The sequence below is a fragment of the Galeopterus variegatus genome, unplaced genomic scaffold (genome assembly GCF_000696425.1).
Source record: "Galeopterus variegatus unplaced genomic scaffold, G_variegatus-3.0.2 Scaffold1410, whole genome shotgun sequence".
Lineage (NCBI taxonomy): Eukaryota > Metazoa > Chordata > Mammalia > Dermoptera > Cynocephalidae > Galeopterus > Galeopterus variegatus.
This window is the reverse complement of record NW_007727521.1, coordinates 366,144-373,282: the sequence shown is the minus strand read 5'-3', so window position 1 is coordinate 373,282 and position 7,139 is coordinate 366,144. Positions and strand designations below refer to the sequence as shown.

Sequence of the window (7,139 nt, the reverse complement as noted above, 5' to 3'; positions counted from 1 at the left end):
GGAGGCATCTGGAAAGATATGAGAGTTAAAGCTATACGAATGGATGAGATCACTACGAGAATACAGAGAGAAGGAAAAGAAATGGGCCAAAGACTGAACCCTGGTGAGAATGCCAAGAGAGTATAGCAGGAAGACGGCTGAGAGGCAGACGACTGGAAGAGGGCATGATTCATGGGGTCTTGTGCTGCAAACAGATCAAGGAAGTTAAGGACTGGAAAAGGGCCACAGGCTTGGCCACAGAGGCTCACAAAGTACAGACGCTAGAAACCAGCTCTAGAGGCCAGGGGTAAGGAAGGATGGCTGGTGAGAGGCTAGAGAACTGCAAGAGAGAGTGCTCAGCAGTTGTAATGGGTGATGGACATGGCTGTTTTTGATTTGTTTGGGAAAATATGAGTATGTTATAAGCCCAGGAAGGAAGAACAACTAAGAAAACAACAAGAGGTGCCTGGACGTGGGGGGACAGAAGGGATGAGGTCAAGGGCACCAGAGAGAAAAGGATCAGGCATTTCTTCCTCTGAGGTGGGAGAGAAGCAGGCACGGATCAAGCTAGGGAAAAGTTTAAGGAGAAAAAAGTGGAAATTTGGGATGTTGCTCCAAATGCTCTATGCAGTTGACTTTCTAATAAAACACCAAAAACTAAAAAAGCCTCTGTGTTGCTGAAATCGATGTGATTCCATTAGGGCAATGATGGTTTCCAAATACGACTAATCATCAAACTTGACTGGGAAACTTCTCAAACATACAGACCCCGTGGCCTAAACCCGGCCACAATGAATCAGAATCTCTGGCAGAAGGAGCCCAAGAACTGCATTTTAATGTCTCTTCAGTTATTCGGATGGTTAAACCAAGTTTGGGATCTCCTGAGTCATGATCTCCACTGTGGGTGTGTGTCAGGATCACAGACCAAGACTCTGCAGAGCACAGGCATAAATATTTTACAAATCTTCCCATGTGACCCGAGGTACACCCCGATTAAAAACCACGGCCAGGAGATTAGATTGGAAAAATAAACTATTTGGATAGGACGCCTGAACTCCCCACACTGATTGCTCTGTGTCATTTGTATCACCTGGCAATTACGTCTGGACATTCCTCCTATCAAAATGGCACCTGCTTCTAACTCGCTGTCACCGGGGGGCTGAAGTGCTCCCCTGTGGCTTCTCGGTGGATTTCCACCAGCAGCCAGGCTTGTGGTGTACCATCTCTGGCTCTCTGGAAAGAGACAGGCTTTGGAATTTAAGGGAAAGCACACAAAATACCATTGTTCTTGATCTGCATTCACCACACAATGTACCTTGTACAAAAACAATAAGATGCAGAACACAGGAAAGATGATAGAAAAAGCAAACATAGTTTGTATTTCACTAATTTGAAAAAAAAAATCATCAGGCAGATCCATAATTAATTTGGTCAGGAAATTCCTTGCACCACCAGACCAATTTTTTTTTTTTTTTAAAGCAGCAGCAACAAAACAAACAACTACAGAATTGAGAGTCTTGTGCATAACTGTTTGGCTCTGAGGAAAGCTGTAAGCCCAGCTCTTTAAATGCCCTCAAAGAAATATAAATTTTACTTTTATCCAAAGTGATAGTGTGATGCAATTCCTGCTCCAGCAACCCCACCATATCATCTGTTGAACTCTTTAAGTTTACGGCATAAACAGAAACTATCCATTCCTCTCTTCTTTTATATGATATTCACATTTGCATATTTCAACAGACCGTACAAACCTCAAAGGCCATATTCCCCAAAATGTGACCATCCTACTCTTCAAATACTAAAGCTATAATAGCAACATGAAAATGTTCTTACCCTGGTGAAGGCTGGCTCCAGCTGTGGCTTAGAAAGTCAAAAACTAGTAAACTTGCTTGTAATAACATCCTAAAAATTCCAAGGCTTATTTTTTCCCATCCACAGTTAAAAAGCCATCTCCTACAGAAGAGTGTCACATATGTGACGAGTCCAGGATTAAAGCAAGAGGCTTCTTGCTTATAGTAATTTGATTAGAGATTAAAGAAAAAAATTGGTCTTGAAGCTGTCAGTTAATATTTTTAACTTTTTTAAAAAAGCCATCTTCATGCTTCATGGCAGAACTGTGTGATTTTTAAACAGAATTAAATTCCTCTCCATATCAGGTATCTGATAGCTTTTTGCATTTCCGCACAAGGCAAATAAACAAAGGTTATCCACAAAGTTTCAAATTAAAAAAAAATTTTAGTAATAATATAGACAAGTTAGGTAGCTTTCTTTGATATCAAATTACCGAAACGAAGCATCTCACTGAAAAAAAAAAAATCCTCCTTGCAATTACTAAACAATTGTGGTATTCTAACAAAGTTCCAAAGCTAAGAATCTTCACATTCCAAACCTTTCCATTCCTGGATAAGCTTTGGTATTCAGATGTTAATAGATGCCTGCTTTTTTTTTGGCCAATATTCAGGCTAAAGAGTATGTGTAACAGACTTTTTCCATCCTATGACATTTTTAGGATTTCTTTCTTGCAAAAGTTAGTTATTTTACTAGGCAGATTGCCAGAATGCATTCTTATTTTCTCTCTCTCTTCTCCCTTCTTCACCTATCTTTTATTCTTTTACAAATTAAGAATCTAAAGTCCAGTTTGACTTATAGTCTATGTGGTGTTTGGTAGGGTTGTTAGAATTAACAAATGAAAATACAGGATGCCTAGTTAAATTCAAATTTCAGGTAAACAACAATTTTTCAGTATCAAGTATGTCCCCAAAATTGCATGGGACATCCTTGCATTAAAAATTGTGCCCAAGGGCCGAGCCCGTGGTGCACTTGGGAGAGTGCGGCGCTGGGAGCGGGTTCGGATCCTATATAGGGATGGCCGGTGTGATGCGCTCACTGGCTGAGCACGGTGCAGCCGGTCACAAAAAGGACCAAAAAAAAAAAAAAAAAAATTGTGCCCAAGTATTGCATGGGACATCCTTATACTAAAAAATTATTTCTTGTTTATCTGAAATTCAAATTTAACTGGGCATCTTGTATTTTATCTGGCAACCCTAGTTTGGAGGTTAAACAGAAGGAATAAAAAAACAACAAGGGTGTCCATTTACAGTTCCTGGAAGAAGATTCCATTCCTATCCTCTGAATGCTTTTTTTGTCTAGGTGTAATGTTCTCTATGGCATTCCTTTAGTTTATTTTTGACCCATCAAAATTTACCAAAAGCACGACAGAGCATACCACATCCTGATAGTGAAGAAGTCCACCCCTGGTTCCAGGTCTCACTGAGCATCATTCCAGCCCAAAGCTTGCAAAATCAGTCCCCCAGGCAACATGGGACCTTCCCTGCAGCAACGAAACCTTGCAAATACTCATTTTAATTGATTATTTTTCTTCAAAATTTGAACATCAAATTTAGTATTTTTAAAGGCACTGAAACAGTTTTCTTTCCTCAGTTCTCACTCTGAGGCAGTTTAGCACAATCGGTAACAGTGATTATTAGAAAAAACAATAGAATCCAAATGTACTTCAAAATGTAATAAAATGACCCCTTCTGGACACTTCGAAAGAAAAGATAAAAATACTTATATGCTTCAGACATTTAAAGATAAGATAAAGATCTTAATTACACTAATTATTGATTCAAGTGTATTTTTGGACATCTAAGTAAGCTCAGCAATGAGATATAATTCAGAAAGGCTGTTCTCTTATTTGGAAACACATTGATATTCAGTATTTTGGAAACATTTTGAAGTCTAATACCTCAAATGCAGGCTATATATCTGTGTGGTTAAAAGCATGGGCTCAGAAGGAGTCAAACTAGGTTCAAATCCTAGCTCTGTCACAAACTAGCTGTGTGACCCTGGTCAAATTTCTCAGCCTCACTGTGCATATATTTCTTATCTGCAAATGGGGATGGCCACTCCAGAGAGCTGTGAGAATGCTGTGGGTGAAGTGCTCAGAACAGTCCAGAGAAGAGAGCAAACGCTCAGTAAATCTGGGGGTGGGGGTCGTATGCCTCAGCCCAAACTGTCAATTGGAAAATAAATCTAACAAAATCAGAGAATGTCTCTATTTTACAACTGGCTCATGAGAGAAAAGATTTTTTCTTGCAGTCAAACGGATGATATATATTTTTTTAAATTATAAATAACAATATTTTATGTATTTATCCATTTAAAAAATGAGCAAATTTCTCTTTGTTTTCTGAGTATGCAACTTCTGGGTTTGTGTGAAATAATATTGTTCCAAGAAGTGGAGCTGCGTGGTTATCAGTTCTATCCAACTATCGGTGACTTTTCTTGTCCTACCCTGCTCATTATTCTTACTCCCTGGAACTCCAGAAGCAAACGAATAACACTCTTTCTCTCCCCTGCCCCCCGAAGCCACTTAATCTAACTCAATCCTCTAGCTTTAGTACTAAACACTTTCAAATAAAATAGTCCCAAATCACTGGGTTTTCTGCCATCTATCTGGCCACTTTGAACTTCACTTATTTATTTGTGTTTTTGATGCAGCTCAGGGGTCCGTAGTCTGAGGCAGAGCTGAAAAAGAGTACTTTTAAGTCAGACCCCTCTGAGGTAAAATTCTGGCTTGGCCATGCTACCTGCATGTGTGAGCTCTCTGAGCCTCAGTTTCTTTATTTATAAAATGGGAGACTCTAATATTGTCTACTTTTTAATATTGCTATGAAGATACAAAGACTTGATTCATCTACAGGGTGATCCTTTGTTTCAGTTTACATCTGTTGTCCCTATGTAATTGTTATCTCATATTATTATCCTAAAAAGCATTTAGTGCAAGCCTGGCGTACAATTAGTATTCAGTATTTGTTACCTGTTAGTCGTGATCTACTGATACCTTGTATTTATCGTTCTCACTAAATGCTTAAAATCCCATGGAATCCTTATTTTTAAAGCAGAAATGGTCTCTTAATAATAGATCTGCAACATAACCGGCGCCACTTTAGACAAGCCCAAGTACAAAATGGTGCCATCCACCTCCTCCCCTCCCCTCCCCTGTTCTCTTTTACAAGAAGCCTCATGGTTTCAGAGAAAATGAAACTTTCAGCATTTCCACATGTGCAGAACTCTCCATTCCCATGACCTAAATCAGTCCCCACCCTGGAATGACATCACCCAGCTCTTGGCGCCAACATACCTACATAAGCTCTACCACCCCCACACCTGGTACTGTCCCCTTTTCAGGTCAGCCCTGGGCTGCCTGCCACTTTGAGCACAGCCCAGCAGATTTCTTTCTTTAATAAAGCTTGAATGGTACCCAGCATCTCCGCTCACTTTCTTTCACTTATGACATCAAAAAGGTGAGTGTGTGCATGCGTGTGAAAGTTTGGTCACCTGCCGTTATTCCTACATTCCCTGTCTTGTTGGAGATTTCAGTCATTTACAAAGCTAACAGTGGGGTAGAACTGTCTGCGATGAAACCCTGGAGGCAGAGGCTAACATGTGCTACATGCTTTGGTGGAAGCATGTGAAAACAGTTCTATTTAATATACTCTGCCAACAGCAGAAGGCCCTGTGAGGTGAGCAGGTGGGCTGAGGCTGGGAGCTGTCATTTGGCTCCTGCCCACTTCCTGGATTGTCAGCTGAATTCCAGACTGGAGCCTCTGCTAGTTCCAAAATCTCATCACTATGCAGAACTATTGCACTCTCTGCGTGTGAGGCCAGGCTTCTCTGGCAATTCTTTTGACAATATGGAAGAAGGGCAAATACTAAGGGCTTTCAGAGAAGTACCAGCCCATTGTTCAGAAAATGGGATTTCTTCCTTAACATCTCTTCCAGTTCACGTGCCCTCTGCTCTAGGCCACAGACCAAACACAATGCCTCCAAGTGGCCGTGGAGCCAGCTGACCCAGCTGGAATCTTGGCTCTGCCACTGTTGTGAAATCTCCATAAGCCAACTCCTCTGAGACCTTGTTTTTCTTTTCTATAATATAAGATGTAATAATGTAATAATACACCTCATTGGATTGTTGTGAGGATTAAATAAGACAATGCATCCAGCAGAGAGCCTGGTAGAAAATACACATTTAACACATGGGGAGTATCATTATGGAACCAGGCCGCCTGAAAAGGATCAGCATTAGAGGCATGGGGGGTGGGGGGATGCAATGATAACTTGTGATCTGTGGGGCAGGGGAACTTCAGTTTGCAAATATGCAAGCTTTGCATTTTGGAGGTTTCCATCTCAATTAGAATCTGTAGAAGAGAAAGAACAAATCTGGCTAATGGTATTTCTGAAAGAAGATGCACAAAATGCACAGCGAATATATTCCAACCGTCTTTTGTGTCATTCTGCATGCATTTGTTTATGCACACAATGCACATTTACTGAGTAGGTGCTATATTCTAAAGGCTGGGAAGGGCTTTGACACAAGAGCATAAAGAAGCTTTATGAAAGATAATGTTGGAAGAAGCATAACCAGTCTGTTAATGTCAGGCAGTATTTACTGATTGCCCACTGTAGTCAATAAACGCGGGAATATGAACCACTCTCTCCCACAGCCCACGTGACTGCTCAGAAAAATGTTGCCATCTGCTAAAGCCACAGTGAATATATTGTAGCTAAAGTTTATTAATTTATGTCTCTGTGGACTGGAAGAACCCTTTGCAAAGGTGCCAAACTTGCCTTCTAGAGACTGTGTCCACCTTAATTATAAGTGAAGTAAGCTGTTGCTTATGTGATCTAATTAGGGATCACAGAAAACTTTCCTTCTCCCATGACATATACCCCAAATACCTACCTCTTGATTCTGTGAAAGGGTCCTGAAATTTTCTGAGTTGTCACTGTTATGGGTTAAGGCTTCCCTAGGTCCTATCAGAATGCTCACGGGTTCTCTGAGAGGAATACAGATGTTTCTCGACTTAGGATGGGGGTACCTCCAGATAAACCCATTGAGAAATTTTCTGAGTTGTCACTGTTATGGGTTAAGGCTTCCCTAGGTCCTATCAGAATGCTCATGGGTTCTCTGAGAGGAATACAGATGTTTCTCGACTTAGGATGGGGGTACCTCCAGATAAACCCATTGTAAGCTGAAAATATCGTAGGTTGAAAATGCACTTAATGCACCTAACCTACCGAACATCATAGCTTAGCCCAGCCTGCCTTAAATGTGCTCAGAACACTTACATTAGCCCGCTGTTGGGCGAAATCAT

At 40.7% G+C, this 7,139-nt stretch overlaps 1 protein-coding gene across 1 annotated transcript in view; it reads right to left on the bottom strand.

Moving 5' to 3' along the window:
• The window catches only part of AFF3 (AF4/FMR2 family, member 3), a gene marked incomplete at its 5' end in the record, with an annotated part of 456,956 nt that overhangs the window by 173,721 nt on the left and 276,096 nt on the right, over window positions 1-7,139 (bottom strand). The window lies entirely within an intron of this gene.